The sequence below is a fragment of the Meleagris gallopavo genome, chromosome 4, assembly GCF_905368555.1.
Source record: "Meleagris gallopavo chromosome 4, MGAL_WU_HG_1.1, whole genome shotgun sequence".
Classification (NCBI taxonomy): Eukaryota; Metazoa; Chordata; class Aves; order Galliformes; family Phasianidae; genus Meleagris; species Meleagris gallopavo.
The window spans coordinates 63,338,618-63,358,604 of NC_139407.1; positions in this window are offsets into that span (position 1 = coordinate 63,338,618).

Below are 19,987 nucleotides of genomic sequence, written 5' to 3' on the forward strand. Positions count from 1 at the left end.
ACTGCTTCTCCAGCCTGGATCCCACTCAGATTCATTGGACTTGCTGGCACGTAATTCCAGTTTCTGAACTGTTTTGAGCACCTTGCTGCCAGGTATCTTGTTTTAGGCAAGTGCTAGAAAGGACTGTACTGCTACCCACTCCAGGGCCAGAGCATCTGACAAAACAAGGAGTGATTTTTCAGCCTGCTGGCCTGGCTCTCGCAGTATAAGTCTAATTCGGCCTCTCCTGGCAGGATACTCATGCTCTTGCCTGCCTGTTTGTGTCAGCTGGATGTCTCATTTCTGTAGGGGATGAAAAGGAGCCAGGTACCAAGCAGATATTTTGTCTTTGAGCACTGCCTGCTTTCTTCATTTTACTTACAGTTGTTTTCATATTGTGGCTTATTCATCTGCAGAAAAGCATGTTGATGCTACTGTCTTTGGGAATGATGCATAAGAGTTCATTATTAGTGAGGTTCTGGAAACTGAAACCCACAGATCTTTGAGAAGATGGCCTTGGGAAGTCTTGCAGTGATGCCAGTGGATGACCCTTCCAAACAACCTTTGCCATCAGAAAGCTGTTGGAGGAGGATTTCTGCAGAGGTGAGAGTTTCTGTTCTTGCCTAGATTGCCTCCATTTAAACAAGGAAAACTGCCTCTGATGTAAAACAAACAAACAAACAAAAAAACAGAAAAATGTCTGAGAAATGTATGCCTATGAAACACTTATCAATCAGAAAGCTATCTAGAGGAGGGCCACAGAAATGTTTCAAGGGATGGAACGTTTCCTACAAGGAGAACCTGAGAGCTGGGGATGTTCAGCCTGGAGAGAAGGCAGCTCCAGAGAGATGGTGGCCTTTCAGTAACTAGAGGGGAGCTGTAAGAAGGAAGGGGACAGAGTCTTTAGTGGGGTCTGTTGTGACAAGACAAGGGGAAATGGTTTCAAACTAAAAGAGGGGAGATTTATATTTGATATAAGGAATAAGTTTTCTTACAATAAGTATGGTGAGGCATTGACACACATTGCCCGTAGAGATGGTGGATGCCTCATCCCTGAAGACATTCAAGGTTAGGCTGGACGGGGCTCTGAGCACCTGATAGAGCTGTAGATGTCTCTGTTAATTGCAGGGATGTTGGATTTGATGGCTTTTAAGGACTCATTCCAACTGAAACGATTCTGATTACATGATTTTATGATGGTAAACTATTTTTGTGTGGGGTATGGTAAAAAACTATTGCTTTAAATTCAGTTGGCAAGATGGAGTTAGAGATGGGAGTGCAGAGCATCAGTGAGTCTCCTGCTCCACTCTCAGATGGTGTTGCCATCTGATGGATTTTTTCCCATGGCTGTTGGAGTTTTCCCTATTGAACAGCTGACTGCAATGACAGCCAAAGACAATGCCCTGTAGGATGGAAAAATCCTCTTATGCTCACATGATTTGTGAAATATGAACAGAATAACTAGAGCATTACTACTATTACAGACATTTGTCCAATTACTCTCTAATGTTTATGTGTTCCAAAGATGCTGTGCATTCTGCTGACAAGACACACCACTGCAAACCAGAATAGAGGACTCATGTCCCTGGACTTTATCTAACATCTAACCTTGCTTTGATGCTATCTCAGAAAGGAAAGGTCAGGGAAAATTGCTATCTTTTCCCAATAAATTGAGTAGATAAGCAAAGTGCTGCAACACTAGTTGGCAAGGAAAACTGCCTTTTTAAAGTCAGCTTGCTGCAGCAGGATGTATAGGCCGCTGACTCTGGTGGTTCTGGAGGAGCCAAACTTGTGATGTCTGGACTGATAAACTCATGGTTCATAAGCAGCCATGTGAGGCTAAAGACTGTTTTTGCATCCAGGTTATGAGCAGTTATAGAACTCGAGCCTTGGGGACAATCTGGGAATGACAGAGTAAAGAACTGGGTGGAGATGTAATACTGAAAGTCATGGTTTTAGAAGACATGGTGGAGTTGTGTTGATGGTTGGGCTTGATGATCCTAGAGGTCTTTTTCAACTTTTATAATTCTATAAGCACTGAAGACTTCCAAACTCATAAATCAGAGAAATGCAAATGTGAAGAGGGATGGAAAGGGTCTATATCTTCTTCCTCAGGGACCTGGTGGTTTTCTTCCTGATCTTTGATGTGAAATAGGAGACATGGGGCTTGCTGTTCTGCACCCCAGCACTGTTTGTCTCTTGTCACTTCCCACCACATCCCTCTGTCCCTCTCCATCTTTGCATGACATGGATGACATTGCCACACCATGTGATGCAGGGGCACACTCACACCATATGGATGGCATGCTGTGGGCAAGCCTCACTTTTCCAGATAAGACCTGACATGCTTTTCAAATTGGTAAGTACACACAGCGTGCCAAGTAATGAAGGAAGATGTAGTAACAGTGTGATGAAAAATGTTAAGTAATCACTAGGAAGTTAAATGAGCTAGCACTCCAGGAAAAGTCGAAGGATAAGTGTGTGTGCATAAGCATATGTTTGTATACATATGTGTGTATATACAGTATGGAAGATGAAGATGGTCTTAGAGAAAAAATCTGAAAACTTTCTGTCATTCCTCTGGTATGATATCTCCTCAGTTCACGTGTGATTGATGTGCGGGGGGTTGTTCCACATCTATTTCCTATTGCAGACAGAGCTATTACTTAGGTAATCAATATTTAATCTTTATTAAGGGGAATAATTTTTAAGTCCACTTTAAAAAGTGCATCTGCAGCACTGGACATCAATCATGGCTATGTGGAGCTGTGCTGGGCTCAGGATCTTTTCCTGTATCTTGTGGGAGGAACAGCTCTTTTCATGGGGGGAGAGAAGAAAAGGAAGGGAAGAAACTCAAGGAGCTCTGACAGTTTGGACTATTTCTGGCAATGGAGTGGGTCCAACATAGCACAGGCTTGATTCACACCCTTAATTTTGCAAGGGTGGTAGAGAACATGGACAAAGGGTATCAGCATCTGTCCTGCAGTGAGTCAGCATCCCCAGCACAAAGCACACTGTGGGATGAGGAGGGGGTCCCTCTGCTCCTGTATATCACTGGTTGCCAGTGGTCAGACTGTCCCAGTCAGGGCTTTGAAGTGACTGCTGCAACAATTCTAACAGGATCTAAACAAATTAAGAAAAGAGCACAGGTGAAATGCATATCAGAAATATACCTGACACATGCTTCCTACCTACTACAATGGTACAAACTTGTGCCCTGCTTTCACAGAAATACGTACTGGAAAGGTACACTTTTAACACTGTGGAGACATTTTGTTTGGATGTGATTTGGCCAAAGAGCTTGAGAAAATATTTAGGTATGAGGCATAAATAGGGGGAGGAGGGACTCAGATTTATCAGAAATAAACCGTGAGTCAACACAGCTTCATTATTTGCAGTCGTGGTTCAAGGCCAGCAGAATGCACTAGACGCACAAAGGGCACGTTGGCCCAAGGCTGCTGAAAGTTAATATTGTGCAACATTTCTGCAGATGTGCAATAACAAGCGATTCCCAAAAACAGTGCTCGGTTCAGCAGAGATTGAAATCAGTAGAAGGAATGGGCACAGGACAGCATCAGAAGGCAACATGTAGCCTGCTCATGACAATTAAAGGAAGGAAGGAAGGAGGGGAAGAGGGGAGGAGGAGGGGAAGAGGGGAGGAGGGAAGGAGGGAAGGAGGGAAGGAGGGAAGGAAGGAAAGAGGGAAGGAGGGAAGGAAGGAAGGAAGGAAGGAAGGAAGGAAGGAAGGAAGGAAGGAAGGAAGGAAGGAAGGAAGGAAGGAAGGAAGGAAGGAAGGAAAGGCATATATTCCCTTGGTTTCATTTGCTCCAGGGCTCTGCTTTCTGACTGTTCACACCAAACACATGGTGGCTTTTTCTGGACTCCTACTTGGAGAAGCTTTCATCATTTTCCAGCACTAAGATATATATATGTATATGCATAGGGTGTGCCTGAGGGAGTAATTTATTCCAAGATTTGCTCTCAAAAGTCATGTAGATGTGCCAGGCGCTGCCTTTGGTTGATAAATGGCCAACATGCAGGTTTTTCTTCTTCAAAGGTATCACCTTCTGCATCTCATGCTTGGCATGAATCAAACACAGTGTCTTATTTCAGAACTAAGGCTGTATGCTTACAAGTTTCAGTTGCCTGAAGGAGGTAGTCCAGGATATTAAAGAATAGACTTCAGCCATGGTAGGTCAATGCCTCATAACATCTATCTGGTTGTCTTCTGTCTTCTATCCAACAGTTGACCATTCAGGAGTTGCAGGGCAAAATGCAAGAAAGGTACAGCAAATGTTTATGAAATAAATTATGCATGGGAAAAGCTTCACATTTATTTGCTACTGGGAGTTTCTTCCTCAGATTTGTAGTTCGCAATCCCTCTTGAAAAGAAATATCTTAGTTCAAAACTGCTGCCTTCTATGATTCTATGTGAGCATGGTGGGAATGGGTTGATGGTTGGCCTTGATGACCTTAGTGGTCTCCTCAAACCTTAATAATTCTATGACTCTATTCTGTGGATGTTCCCAGTAAGTTATGAACAAGTCTTTTTGGAGTTGGTCTGAAATCAGATGCTTTCCCCTGTTTCTCATGCTGGGGAGGTATGAGAACAAAACACCCCTACCCATGTTAATTACCTTTTTACTGTTCTCCTGGAAAGGATGGAGATACAGAGATAAGGCCGGTGTAAGAACTTGATGAGAAAAGATATTTGAATAAATATGAGGATATATCCTACGAGGATGGAAAACATTTGCAGGAGTCACGGATAATAGCTGGAAACTGAAATCTCCACAAGTTCTTTAGATTTTTCAATGTCAACGTTTTCTGTGTACAGCTTAATGAAGGCTGGCTCATATTTCACAAGAGATTGTTTGTCCCCACCTTCTCCAAACGGTTTGTTTTACACTCAGAGCTCTGTGTTGGGATGCTTTATTTATGGTCACAGTATTAAGATAGGTCTTGGCAACAGCTCCTCCTACAAATGATAAATATTTGTAAAATGGTTTGAACTGTATACACAGAGACGCTAGATTAATAGATGCAAGACAGCAGAAGCTGAGCTTTTCCAGCGGTGTCTGTATGGTAGTTTTATGCTGTAGCTCTCCAAAATTTTGCCTTGCTTCAGAATTTACTGTTTCAGGCTTCTGCTTCAGACAGTGCTGTACATTACCTTTTCAATGGTTTCCTTTTAATTAGCCATTTTCCCAAAGAAGATTCCAAATAATAAAACTGCAGTCTAGGGATATCAATTTCCAACTTTTGTAGCATTATGCAACTCTGCCTATTTTTGCAGGGTTTTATTATATATATATATATTTTAATTTATTATGTTTGTATTTTTATTTATTATGTTTTCCAACTTTTCTTAATTCCATCTAAATGATCCCCTGCCCCCCCACTTCTTTTTTTCAGCCTAATTCTTAAGTGACTCTCTCTAAGACCACTATAATGCCCAATCTGTTTTGTTCGCATTTGAGGATTTACTTATTTCAGACAGAAAAAGCAATTTCAATGAAGCTGAAATGTATGGTTTTGGTTTAAGGGCTACCTATCTCTGACATAAAACTACTAAGCCTTTATTGAAATATATATGGTTCTACCATAAACGCCCTCTTTATAGAACGCACCTGGTGAATATAATGAAAAACATATTTGTTTCTTGTAAGAAACCAAGTAACTATTCTGTAATAATATGTAATCTATTTGATATTTAAAAGGTCATAATTTTACACAAAGAAAAGAAAAATGCAGGCACAGTAAAAAGTGACATAAAAAAATTTAGCTGCACATCTCACACATCTGTTTTTCTGTTGCATGGACAGGACCAGCTGACTTACGTACAACATGCTCTCATAACACAGAGAGAGATGGAAAGAACGTCTTTACTTCATTGGTCCTCAGATTTAGCATTTCCCAGTCAGTAAGAATTTAACCTCCCAGCCCCTTGGGAGAAAATAACATAATTCCCATTTTTCAGGCAAGGAGAACCGAGTTGTGGGATGGATAAACACATTGCAAGTTGCCACACAGGAAGCTCTCAAGAGAACTGGAGGAAGCTCAGATTTGCTGAATGTGAGATCAAGTTCAACGAGCTTAATCTGAATGGCTGAACGTAACACAGTGTCTTAGGACCACCAGCAGATCACACACTACCTGAACTCTTGGGAGCATAAACTCTCCGTAAGAAAATATATACCTCCTTTTATGTGTGAAGTAAAACCTGTGAGGTGTAACGTCTCCTGCAGCCCTGGGGAAGTCCTGGCTGTGAGTACGGTCCTCTGAATTCCTGGAGCAAGTCTACAGCATCACCCCTCCCTTCAGCTGAGCAATAGTGGTGGAGGTCACCACCACCTCTGAGATTTCCCTGACCCAATTTGCAAAGCTGACTCTGAAAGTAAACATGCACCACAGCTGTGCCTCTGCCTTTTTGTCATCTCATAGTATAAGCAACAGCAAAGCACGGGGTTCAGAATGCTGTGTATTCAGAATATTCAGCATAGAGGAGAATCAAAGAAGACATGGTGGTGTTTTTTTGTTTGTTTGTTTGTTTTTTTGAATTCTTAATTTATGCATTCACATGATCATGGGACAGTATTTGATTTCATTGGTGAGAGACTGTGAAATCTTATAGAGAGAGAAGTGTATATATGTAAGAGTGTATTTTATATATACATAAAAATGTATTCATGTTTATATAATATATATATATGTGTTATGTATGTATGTGTCTCCCAGCATACAAAGAAAACACATGGCTCTAGAAAGAACAACATCTAGTGAGCAGTCATATTATTCACCTTTCAAGGACTTTCAAGGGCTCTTTTAGTGTTATTATGTTGAACAGTTCTGGAAAAAAGTTGGGACACTCTAGTGCAGTTGGAAGGTGCTGACCCTTGGGTCTGAACAGCCACGAACACCGCTTTCTTCTCCTGCAAAATCTTTTTTCAAAAGCATTGACATAACTTTAACAGAGGGGCTTGAAGGTTTTTCCCTACCTGAAACACTAGTAAAGGAAAATTCTTCATATCTTGAAAAAAAATCTTGATATTTTGAAAATAAAAAATGTGGGATGAATCCTCTAAGAATGGAAGGTTCTGAATGTAGTTTTCTCCTATTCTGAAGGCCTGTCCTACTCTGTAGGCACCGAGGGAAGCAGTAGGTGCTGCTGTGTTCTTGGTGGAGATGGATGACCTCAATGTTTGCATCACCTTTTGTGTTTAAATTGCCTCATCAGCATCTAAATTAGATTAATAACCTTTGACTCTTGATTCCAAGAACTGAGTATTAAAATCCTAATTTATACCAGACCTTGCATTTGGAGAGGAAACTAAATTTTTAGTGGAAGGAAGGAAGGGAGAAAGGAAGGAAGGAAAGAAGGAAGAATCTGTCTGATCTGTTTTTGGCATTCTTAGGACTTGCATACTGGCCATAACAGACGTTGCCTTCTTTGGACTATTGATGAAAAAAGATTTGGATGCATGAATAGATTTTTCACTGCAGTTTTGCTCTTGTCTTTGAACTCTGTTGATGCCTGCTCTTTTTTTTGAAAATTTTCAGTTCCTTTCCTTTGCAAATGTTCCACGTTTCCAAAATCAGATTATTGAGAAAAATATTCCCTTTGGATAAAAATCCTTGTGTATAGGAATAGCAGAAGAAAATATGACAGAACAGTCTGTGATAGTATTTGAAGCAAGACTGTCAGATCTGTACTACTGGCTTCAATATTTCAATATTCCACATAGTTGCAGTTTAAACCACTCAACAGCTTTGTGCCTCGTGTATTTCAGTGAAGTCATACATATCATGTTATTTTTCCTTTCCTTCTCTTATTTCCTTTTACTGAACTTTGTCTGTGCTTTGCATCACACCAAAGAGTTTCCACTTGCAGGAAATGCAATCTGTCAAGTGGTATTGTTTATTTAGACAAAGCTCTGGATGTTAGGTGTTACAGGCTAAGGCAAGCATCACATCTTCCTGTTTCTCCTTTAACAAGCACACTTGGAGAAATACAGAGGTAAGAATGAAAATCCCACCATAACTGTTACATCTTAGACTCGCCTGAGGAATATTCACAGCTCCAGTGGCAATGGGACTGGGCTTCTCATGGCAGTGCTGACATCCTTGAAAGTCCTTGGGGAACAGGCTAATGGGGATAATGAAGTCCCTCTACACTGCCCAAGGGTCTTTCTGCCCAAGTCCTGGCCTGCTCAGGCTCTTCCATCCAGATGCTCTTCATTTTCCTTCCTTCTCACCAGCCGAATTATCTCCCTCTCTTCCATATCTCTGCCCCTTCCTTTGTTTTTCCTTTCAGCTAATCCCTTCCTGATTTTCCCCAGCCCCTTCTGTGCTACATATACACACACTTTTCTATCCAGGGAAGTTAATTTAGATTAAGGAAAGGGGTGATTTTGAGAAAGAATAGCTTTCCTTGAAAAACTCAATGTGGAGATGCCCTAATTCTGGAATAAAAGGGTTTCCCAATGAACACGATCTTTTGTATGTAGCAAATTAAACCAATTCAGTTTGAAATTATTCTGCTAGGGTTGAGTGCTCATCTGATTATGCCCAGACTTAATTGGGAACATCTCCTCATGCCAAATCACCATAAAGACAAGATCCTGTTCCCCTCCCAGACATGCATGAGTCCCCCTCCCAGACCATTCAAAGAAAGCAGTGCATCTGCAGCCCAACCAACCATGAAGAAATCGGGGAGCTAACATAATATTTGCAAGCCAAACTCTGCTCACTCCTCTGCAGTGCTCCTTTGTCTGTTCAGACTGCCAACTCCAGGGTGAGAAAACTTTCTCCTCTCAGTTTTTAAGTGGTGCCTGGCACAGAAAGAGCCCAGCCTTCATTGTATAGTCATAACACAGGGAACAAAGGGAGCAGCAGAAAGTGTTGGGTTTTCACATGTTCCTCTCGGTCCCATGTAAATTTTGGTCCTTTTGACATCTGCAGGACAGCAGCTTTCACCCCACCCAAATTTAGCAAATGAACTTAGCCGGCTGCCCTCCAGAGGTCTCCTGCACAGAAAAATTTATCTCTGGAGAAGTTTTTTCTCCAGAGAAAGTGTTTGGAGCAGAAGCTATAACATAACATGTGGCAGAACCTCACCTCAGTTAGCTAGGGAGCCACAGGATCAACCACCTCAGTGAGGTGCTTCAGGCTTGGTTTCTCAATATATCCATGGACACTTTATCACAATGGGGAGGAAAATTTATGAAGTATAGTGGAAGGGCCACAGGCATCACTCACCAAGGAAGTAATGGGGACCGTGTCCAAGGGTGCCTGAACAGCTGTATAAAATAATGCAGAGGCAACATAAGCTTCCAAGGCAACAGCATCAGAACAATTTGTTGTCTTTTTCAACAATCTTGCGTGATAATACCTTGTGTTAAGATTTTCAAATAGGAGCATTTTGTTCCTGTATCCAAGAATAACATCAGCAACTTCTGTTTTGCCTACTCATAGATTACGTTTGCTACTTGCTACGTAGGAAACACTCCACACAAATAGCACCACATTCTCCTAGCCCTGTAAATCTATTTTCTGAATGTTCTGCATGATATGGATTACAATATGCTTCATGACTACCCTCCAAAATTCACTATAAGAGAACTAAGCCTGAAAAGCTGAATGAAAAGTTGGCCAGCCCTCTCTTTACATTGGGAAATCCACTGCAGTTTTAGATTTAACAAGGGAGACAGGAAATGACCTGAAGGATCAACAACCATTGACATTAATTTTAGCTGAAAAAAGACACCAGCAGTTGAATACCTGCACAATCTCATTTCCTCTCCCCTAGCTGTTGCAGGCTCCAGCTCAGCTGAATAGGAGTTCAGGGCTGCAAAGAGATGTTTTGGTCACATATATGCTTGTAAACTAAATAAAAGCACAGCACAGCCTGCATTTACGTTATAGCCTGCTTGATTTTTTTGGGCCCAGGGACAGGACATCAGCATGGTATTCAGTTTCTCGGGGTTTCTCAGGGATGGTTGCTCTTCAGAAGCCTGAACTATTCTGCCTGGTGGTCCCAGTGATCCCATCCCAGCCATATACCCCTTTTCTCTCCCTTCCATTCACCATCCTGCTTTCTGAAACTCTTATGGCCCATTTAGCCAGTGTCAACCATTGGCTCATGGACAAATTCCTATGTTGTGGCACCAAAGGTGATTATGATCTCAGCATCCCAGAGCTCAGTCCTAAAGGCAGTGATTTTGCTTCATACAAATGAGGCAAAATCAAACTGATATTTTTACAGGTTAGATATTAGGAAAAACATTTTCTCCAAAAAAGTGGTGATGTATTGGAACAGGCTACCCAAGACAATGGTGGAGTCATGTGGAAGTCTTCAAGAAAAGGGTGGATGTAACACTGAGAGATATGGGGATGCATTGGCAGTTGGACTAGATGATCTTAGTGGTCTTTTCCAACCTTAATGATTCTATGATTCTTAAAAAAAAAAAAAAAAAAAAAAAAAAAAAAAAAAAAAAAAGAAGAAGTCAATGCAAGCACAGCATGTTTAAGAATAGGATTGTAATTGCTCACAACTTGGAAGAGGTATGCCAGGTCCTACGGTCATTACTCGTGGGTATTGAGACAGGAAAATCTGTGAGTTATTCTACTGCAATACAATATTGCTAAGACACAACGCATTAAGGCTCAGTTAACTAGAAATGGAGCTAACCTATCTATAAATTGACCATCCTCTTATTTAAAGACATTTCATGCAAGAATATGATGAACCTGGAAGAAGCAGAAATCTTGAGCAACTGTGTCTGTGCTAAGGGAGCTGTGAGATTTCCTCCCCACTATCCCATGAAGTCCATCAATCTTTCCTCATCCAATAGACAGTGGGATCCCTTGTCTTTAGTCCAAAAGAAGCCTACAAATGTCTAATGCTGGCTTTTCCCTTGGTCTAGGCTCTCATAAAATTTCTGCAGATGTTTGCCTTGGGGTTGAAGACTCTTCTCAAGGCACTCATTACAAGCAGCTCTCACACAGCACATTGCTAGTGCAGGCTGCTATGTTGAAGTGACAGAAGGCTATTTTAATTATTTGGAGGGTGATATTCTCATGAATTAAAACAGAAGAGTGAACTTGTTTGTGTTATGTGGTGGAGGTGGATAAAACCATCTAGGAATTTTTTCCTACCAAGTGGGCACATTTGGGAAATACCTCAAAAATGGAACTGTAAAGTTAATAGCTGATTTCCAAGGACCAATCTCCAGCTGATGTCAATTGGTATCTCCTCAATGTGTGCTGGCTCAGGATCTGGCCCAAGGAGGAATGGTCACCATGGGGCAGAAGCCCAGAAAATGATACACAGCTGCCTCTGGAATCTTCTGAGCTGCCCAGAAGGTTGGCAGGTCCCAGTCAGGGGTATTTTTATTTCTGAAAGCATTAAGCAAGAAAAAAATAAAAATTGTAATGTTTCTTGCTTTGGATGGTGGCATTTGCTTCATCTCCTGAAAACAGTTTGGTGGCTTCTGGATCTCTTTTGCTGACCATCCCTGTCAACAGCGCGTTTTATTCTGCTGGGAAAGAGAAAGAAATGGGAGAAGCTGGTCTGGGGGTGGGAGAGGTCACTCATGTAAGTCTTGTTCCTAATCCCTCTCCTGCTGCACACTTCCTGAGCGTCTGTAAAAGCAGATCTAGCCGTGGAATAAGGCACTTCTAACATTATCCTTTAGCAGATGATGTCTCAGTTTCCCCTCTGTGAACTGAGTCAGAGCTATCAATGCCCCCCATGCCTGAAGTGAAGAAGGCAAAAGCAGAAGCATCCCAGTTATCAAAGTATTTCTGTGTGTGCTTTTTCTGCTTATTTCTGGTAGAAAGGCATTAAAAAAGCAGCTTTGTTTTCCCCTCCATCTAGTTTCACACTTCAAATTTCTGTCTTCTATTTTTTTCCAGTAGTTTTAAATGAACAGCAGTTTTCTCTAAGGATTTAAAAATCTTTTTCATCTTTTTTTCAACAGCAGAAGGAGTAGGGAGTAATGAGCTGAAAAAATGTAGCAATTAGAAAAGAAGGAAGAAAAGAAAAAAGCTAAGAAAATGTCTAACTAACTTAAAAATAGCTTTTAAAAACTTTAAAAAAAAATTTGAAACAATAATTAACATTTTTCTGCAAAATATTTCATTTTTGTGAATCACATCTAAAGTATTCTTGTAGCCAGAAACATTGTTAGTATCTTATTTAGTTGCATGTAACATAGAAGTGAGCTGAGACACAGAATCATACAGTCATAGAATGGTTTGGGTTGGAAGGGACCTTAAAGATTCATCCAGTTCCAACTCCCTGCTGTGGACAGAGCTGCCAACATGGGAGATCCCTCTGTTGGAAGGTATTTTCTGAAATCTGTATACCACTTCAGTTCCAACCCAAACTTGTTTTAGACTTACCCAAACTGACTAAAACCTACAAAGTGTTTGTATTTCACCCATCGCAGCTGCTGATCTCTCACAAAAGAATGAAGTCAGTTTGTGGCCCTGGCAGGCGTCAGACTGACAAATAGCTTTTTATCCAAACCTTTATTGGGATCCAGCTCCCAAAACACTCAGGTATTTCTGGCTGCACTTTCTAAAGGACTCAGAGCACGTGGTACTGTATGCCTTCCCCTCCATGCTGCTTTAGCCTTTTCAACTTGATTAAAATGCAGATTTTAAACTGTCTCAGTGGCATTTGTGTGCTGGTCCTAAGCCCATAAGCTCCTCCAACCCAAGGCAGAAGTGCACCTTGTTTTGCTGGGCCAAGACCACCGGTCTCACAAGAGCTCTAGCTCAGTGCTCCCTGGAGCCCAGGGGAGCATCTTTGTCTTCAGTCAGCCCAAAATCATGTTTCTCTCATGAATGTGCTTGGTAGCCCTGTGACAAAGATCTCCCCTCTTCACTACTCACTGGAGAGTTTCTTTTTTTCTCTGAACTCACCACTAGCTGGTTTCATCTGACGTCCCCTAATTCCCGTGTCAGATAGCAAACTGTCATTTCTATATATTTTTTCCAGCCTAATCATGATCTCTATCACTTCCCCTTCAGCAGCATCTTTCGACGCCTGAAGTATCTGAGTCCATTTATTTGTGCTGCTAGGCTGCTTGAGAACTGAATTAATCTGTTTAATTATCTGTTTAGTCTATTCTTAATCTGCTGTTAGGGTTCGGCGGCCAGAAACTACTCTGGCATCTCATCTGTGCAGGACTGCTATATAGGGCCCACCAAGAAGGAGATCCTGGACAGAGGCATTTATTTGTCCTGTGTCATTTTGGACACCAAAGCCCATCCTGAGCTGTCATTTAAGGGCCCAGTCCCACTCACTGAATCAACAGTCACAATAAATGGCTGTTTTCCTCGCAAGGAGCAGACCCAAGCAAGGTGCCATTCCTTTGCCCTTTAGTCATTTCTGCCCCACCTTGGTGCAACATCCCAAGGTCTGAAATACCAATGAGACAAGCTCGCAGGGCACAGCATCAGAATACATCACTCCTTGGTTTCTCTTCCCTAACTAATTAATTCAGCTTCAATCATTAACGATCGTATAAATTGCTGCACACTAACAAACATCACAGGGAAGTCTCACAGGGGCAGAGGGCTCAGCATCCGACAGAAGCTTGGCAGGATGAAGCCTCTAAGTGGCTGCATTTCAGCTATCATCCAGTTTATTCAGCCCACGGAACGTATTCCAGAAACACACGCCTGCAGATGTCTCATGCATGCATTGCCTTACCGATCATCATAAAAAACTGCCTATGCTTTCATTTTATCCATACCAGATGGCGGCTGTGACACTGGGGTCTGTCTTATTTCCATGCCATCCACAAAGACCTTGACAGAGGGAAGAAGAAAGGTACTTCTACCTTGGGCAGTTCTGCCAAACGCGCCCTGAAGACCCCACACCCTGCTCCCTCTAATTGCACTGTCGCTGTCTTGCAGTATGAACTGTTCCAGTTATCTGTTTTCTTTCAAAGTGTATTTGTTTTATATCTGACATGTTTATATATGTTAACTGTTCGCTATAGATATCTGTCAGCTTTCAGTGGGTAAAAAAAAAAAAAAAAAAAAAGGAAAGAAAAAGAAAAAGAGATTGGCTCTATGCCAGAGGTATGTTTCTCAAAAGCACTTAGCTTTTTGTCACATGATTTTGCATAAAAAGAGAACGGAGAGGAGGGAGGGTGGACTGACAAGGAGTATTGTGTTTTGAGTACTGTGAAAAAAATTCATACAAAAATGTACCAGGCTTTTCAGATATCAGCCTAAGAGCCATAAAAAGTTATTTTATAGTCCTAGGAATGATACAAAAACATGGGTATACTGTTTGTCATAAAAGCTGCTCTAAAGAAGGGATCACGCGTTATGATTTTCAAAATATGACATTTATGAGCTGCTTTTGATTGTTACCAGAATGCTTTTTAATGAAATAGAAATTGTGTGTGTGTGCATGTGTGTGTGTGTGCAAAAGGGTATGTGTCACTGAGAAAGAGACATCCTCTAAAAAATTATTCTTCACCCAAGTTAGAGGTTTTCATCTTTTTCCCTTTCAAAAAACAGAGTACAGCCCTCCTGAAAGGGAAAGAAAAGACAGAAGCAACCATTCCTTCATATTTTGAGAGAAATATGTGCAACTTCCTGGGACATTTTTCCTTTTGCTTTCATTTCAAGCAAGAATATGGGTTAGAGCTGTGCAATATCCTCTTTACTTTCAGATACAGATGCACTCTTCCGGATGAAGGTGGAGAGATGTGAATCTGTTTCCATGTCAAAGTCATTTGCTAAAGTGTCTCTTTATTTATGCCTTTAAAAGGCCTTTGGAACTACATGGCACTTGCACCTTATGCTATTTCTTACCCATGGTGCCTAAATGCTCACAGCAATGGCATTCATTGCCTCCTTGACATTTCTTACTGTGTGAGATGAACAAACTCGCCAGGATGAGACACATTTCTCATTTTGTATTCAACCATTCCACTATCCTCCCTGTCCAAAAGCCATGTGGGAGTTGGATCACGACTTGTTCTATCCACTCAGCTCCAGTCAAACTCTTGCTTTTGAACAGATCTGAAGATTGCCTAAAGAGGTGGTAGATGCTCTGTCCTTGAAGACACTCAAGATTAGGTTGGATGGGGCTCTGAGCACCTGATCAAGTGATCAAGTAGGTGTCTCTGTTCACTGTAAGAGTGTTGGAATAGGTGGCCTTTAGGCAACTTTCTCTCTATGAGAACTAGGAGGAGGAGGAGCATGAGACTGCTCCTCACAGGACAGAAAGCAAGCAAGCCTTTGTGGGAAGACTCAGACTTCTTTCATTTATGATCAGAGCACAGCTGAGCCCAAGCTAACGACCCAAAATGAAATACAAATTAATACAGCTTGGGCACAGAACCATAAAAATGCAGCCTTGCATCATCTGACCCATTAGCACTGAGCTTGAGCTCAGTTGGTGCTTGAGCTGAAATTGGACCTGTTTGAAAGAAATGATGGAAGACCTATGCCTGCAGTTACAGAGTGAGGGATCCAGATGCCTGGGATCTGTTTGTGCCTGTTATTTGCACCATAATGATTTATTAGCAGAACTCTGGACACAGACCATACTGGGCAACTCTTTCTTAGATCTTGTGCTACAGATAGCTGGGAAAGCAGACAGACTGTTTGCAAGGAAATCAAAAGCACTTTGAGTCTTAACTGCTGCATGATTCATTCCACAAACTGAATTCAGAACAGCGAACTGTTGCCCTGCAGACAAATTTCATACAAAATGACTGTATAAAACACCAAAGTTTATATGCTAGGCTGATGTGGGTTGAGGGCTGTTTAAAATGGCTGTGGATAGTTATGTAATTATTTGAGAACAGTAGGGCACAATATGTGAATATAAACATTGAAGAAAACTGTACGAGTTCACTGGATGCTTACATGAGTCTGTCATCTTTTTTTTACAAACGTCTTTCTTCAAATATAAATATAAAAATATCACAAGGTGTGGAAGAATTGAGTGTTTGGTGTTTGCTCACTTCTAAGACAGCTCTTTGGACAATGCCTTAATGTTCAGTTGTTTGGGTATTGGATTTGCTTCCAACTCTGCAGACATAGTTTATCTTAATATATATTATCTTATTTTATATATTAAGATGAGCTTTATAGCAGTATATGTGAAGCACAAGGAGCTAGAAATGAATGTGTGGAAGTAAAGGATGGCTAACCAAATTGGCTTCATGAATGTCATTGTCATCAAGGATGAAAAACAGACAATGCATTTTCATGAATAAGTGACGACAGGTCTGCCCTAGTAATTTACCTGATAAGTAGGCTAGTTCTTACAGTTAATGTGATTTCATCCAAAATGACAAAAACTACCATTTGAAAAATAATAACTAAGAAAGATAATCTTACAGCTGCCTTCACAGAGAGTTGCTTTTCAAGAAGATATATTTCTGGTAAAACACTCACTCTCTTGCAGTTTTATTTCTTTACCTGTAAAATAAGAATACAAATCAAAAATATACGTTTTCTTACTGTTTTCAGTTCAGGTGAAAATTTTTCAAGAAGAAGCTTTGTGCTTTCACAGCACTTTATATCAAAGTCATGATTCACAGGAAGCCTCCATGCTCTAAAGATTTATGAATAGAAGTCACAATTTTCTTTTGCCTTCTTTCTAGCTGAAAGAATGCTTTTTATGCATTTTTTTCATGTAAAAATAAGTAATTCCACTGAAAAAAAAAAAAAGTCTGTACATGATGTGCTATGTGTGAAAGGGATCTTGCCAACCTACAAAGCAAGAGGGCATGGTTTAAATAATGATTACAGTAGCAAAGTTTACCCTGTTCTTCAGAAAGAAGTACATCATAATCTTGCACTGGTGTAATGCCAGGCAGGTCTGAATCTATATGAGAGATTATATATACACCACCGAGCACTAATAATGCATTTACTCCAACGTAGTCAGGGTCGCTTACAGTGGTCAGAGAATTGGTAGTTTCTGGACTAGGGCTTACATTTGTTAGTGAGCTTGTCTGTCCTAATCAGTGAATGAGCCACAGCAGTTGGAAGAAGGAAAAGAACGAGGAAGGAAGCAGAGGTGGTTTAAAGACTGATAAGGTTATTTCTTTCTTGTTTTTATTTCTTTATTATTTGACTTCTTGAACGATGTGATATCTTATCCTGTTAAGTGAAGGAACATGAGAAGAGTGCTATTTGTATCTCCAAGCTGATGGTATCAGTAGAAGTGATATGTCAGGCTGGGAATCAAGATCCCAACCCATTCTGCTCATGGCTGGTTCACTGTCACAGAAATTCAAGGGCAAAAGACCTTATACCATCAGGAGGACCCACAACATTCCCAAGGAAAAAAAAAACACACAGCAGATATTCCTCCATAAGAAACCATCCAGAGTAGGAACAGACTTGTCTAATGTCCAGGTGAAGGTATCAGGGTTATACATATATATGTATGTATATATATAGAGAGAGAGAGAGCTGAGCTGTTTTCAGTGGCATTAGCAGCCACCTGACATACAGTGACAAGAACAAAGTTGTCTTTGCAGTCTACACCAAGGAGGCCATCTGAGAGCCATCCCAGGCAAAAATGGCCTTGACATCACTTCACTGTATGAAAAAGTTCAGAAGGTTTGGTTTTTACTCCAAGGCAGATCCAAAACACATTTTGAAACCTTGAAAGTCATCATAAAATGGATCTGTTGTCTTCCTGCCAGCTGCAGTCAGCTGGTTGGGCTGCAGATTAAAACAAGCATTGCTGTAAAACACCCAAAATGGAGGAAAGCACGATTTTGTTTGCAGTGACCCAAACTTCTAAAACTCTTCTTGAAATGAAAACCCGCTGGAGACTGGTCTCAATTAATGGGACATTTGTGAGTGCAACCGCACATAGACAAGCTGGGGTTAGCCCTAGTCTATGCAGCAATGGGGCAGCTGCTTTGAATTCAGCTACATTGAAGTGGCTGAAGGCAGTGCTGGGCCCACAGAAGATGAAAATGCCGAGATCCTGCCATATAGTGGTCACAAAGCCACAGGGACTGCACAGTTCAAGGTCTGCCCCAGAGGTGCCTTTGTCCTGTGCCAGGCACAAGATTGCAATCTGTCCTTTGCAGAATAGCCTATCACAGCAGGATAACTGGTTTTGGTCTCTTCATGTGCTCCCACAGGATATCTTTGTGCTGACATCTGGGAGTTTTTTTTGTTTGTTTGTTTTTTAACAGATTTTTCAGTATCCTTACCCATCACACAGCTCAGAGAGCTTGGAGAAGCCTTTTGCCAGCCTTATCCTGTCTTTAACTCTGGCTTTTTTTTTTTTTTTTTCCCCGTCTCTTCAAACTGGGAACTGAACATGAAATTTGGGGAAGAACTCTGACCCCCATGACCCTTACAGTACTTTTAATATGTCAGGATCTCAGCTGATTTCTCAAGGCTTTAAAATGGAGTTATTGACAGCAATGTGAATTCCTGAGAATAAAGCTGATGACTCTGCTGGAATGAGTGGTGCTACCCTCGTTTTCACACAGATTTCTAAGACAAAGACTGCCATATGTTTGGAGCTGAATGAGTCTGTTGTTACTCAGAAGGAGACTTTGCTTCCAAGGCTTACACCATGTTTTCTTAAATTTTCAAAGGACAAAACCTGGCTGTTTTAATGAACCTAACTCAATAATTCCTAATCCTAAAGTTAAACACTAACAGTGAGGCTCAAAAACTGGCCTCCCAAGTTTCAAAACACAAATCATGACCAGAACCCATTGGTAAACATTCCTGAAAATATGTTTTGTTTTGTTTTCACCCTCATGCTCTACTGCACCTTGGAAAAACTAACTCACTCCTAATATTAATCCTAGTATAAACAGATTAGAAGCTCCCCTTCTCCTTGCCCCACAAAAAGTAATGCCTGTGAAAAGACCTCTTTTTTTTTTTTTCATCAGTGGAACCTGAACACCTGTCTATTTTATGGACTCTTTAAGAACAAATTATCTCCTATTTTGAAGCAGGAGAAAAAAATTCACAGGATATAGAAAAGGCAGTTTCTACTCTTGATTAACAAAATTTGTGACTTCATAAAAAAAAGTAGGAAATCCAGTCCTTTTCCTCCTGAAATGAGTGGGTGCCAAGTATCCAGTCAGAGCTGTCTCACAGCTCTTTCACAGCAGCACAGCTACAGCCCATTAGGAGTACCCTGAATGACTGCTGTGGAAGCATGGGTTCAGCCAGGCATCTGAGCTGTGATTTGGTTGCTTGTAAGTTATTAACATCAAGATAGCTTCTATGGGCTCTGCATATGGCATTTTTTCTGTGCTGCCCTTGATGCAAAACTAATGCCAATATAAAGAGGCAGCATTCATCTCTGCAGATCCTGTACCCAAATTTCGATGTCGTACAAGGAGCACCTTACCATATAAGGACAGTGTTGTTCCCATAGCCTTTAATGTGTGCAATTCCTATGGCTAGGTCTGGTACATTATTTCAGATATAAGGTGAGGTACTACTGGGGAAAACAAAAAATAACTGTATGACATTGAAAACACTGTTAGAAACAGTCCCTGGGAAGCTGAAGTTGCTGGAGGGAGCACTGATTTGCCTCTGTTGATTAGATTCCCCCCAAGTTAGCTAGCACACCTCCTCATATCACACATGACTGCTAGAAATCTCAGATAACAGCATGCACTCCAGATTTACAGCCAAAAATGGACATCTTGGGATATGGGGAACTGCAGTTTATGAACATTTGGTTATATGTTGGGTCAGACAGAGTTAAAGACAATCTTGGAGCATAGATTGGGCCATCTGTTATCAAGGGAATGGCTGAGCTGAAAGTGTTTGTACTTTAACACTTCAGGCTCCACTCCTGCAAGTACCAGAGCTTGAAAGTGACTTTCTTTGTACATGTGAAGATGTTGTTCACAGATATAAACTTTGGGAGTTGGGTAGCTTTGAATTAGGAAGGTAACTACGCAAGCCAAGACACCAAGGCAGGAAAAACAAAGAAGGGAAAAAGAAGGGAAGTTAGAGAAAAGAA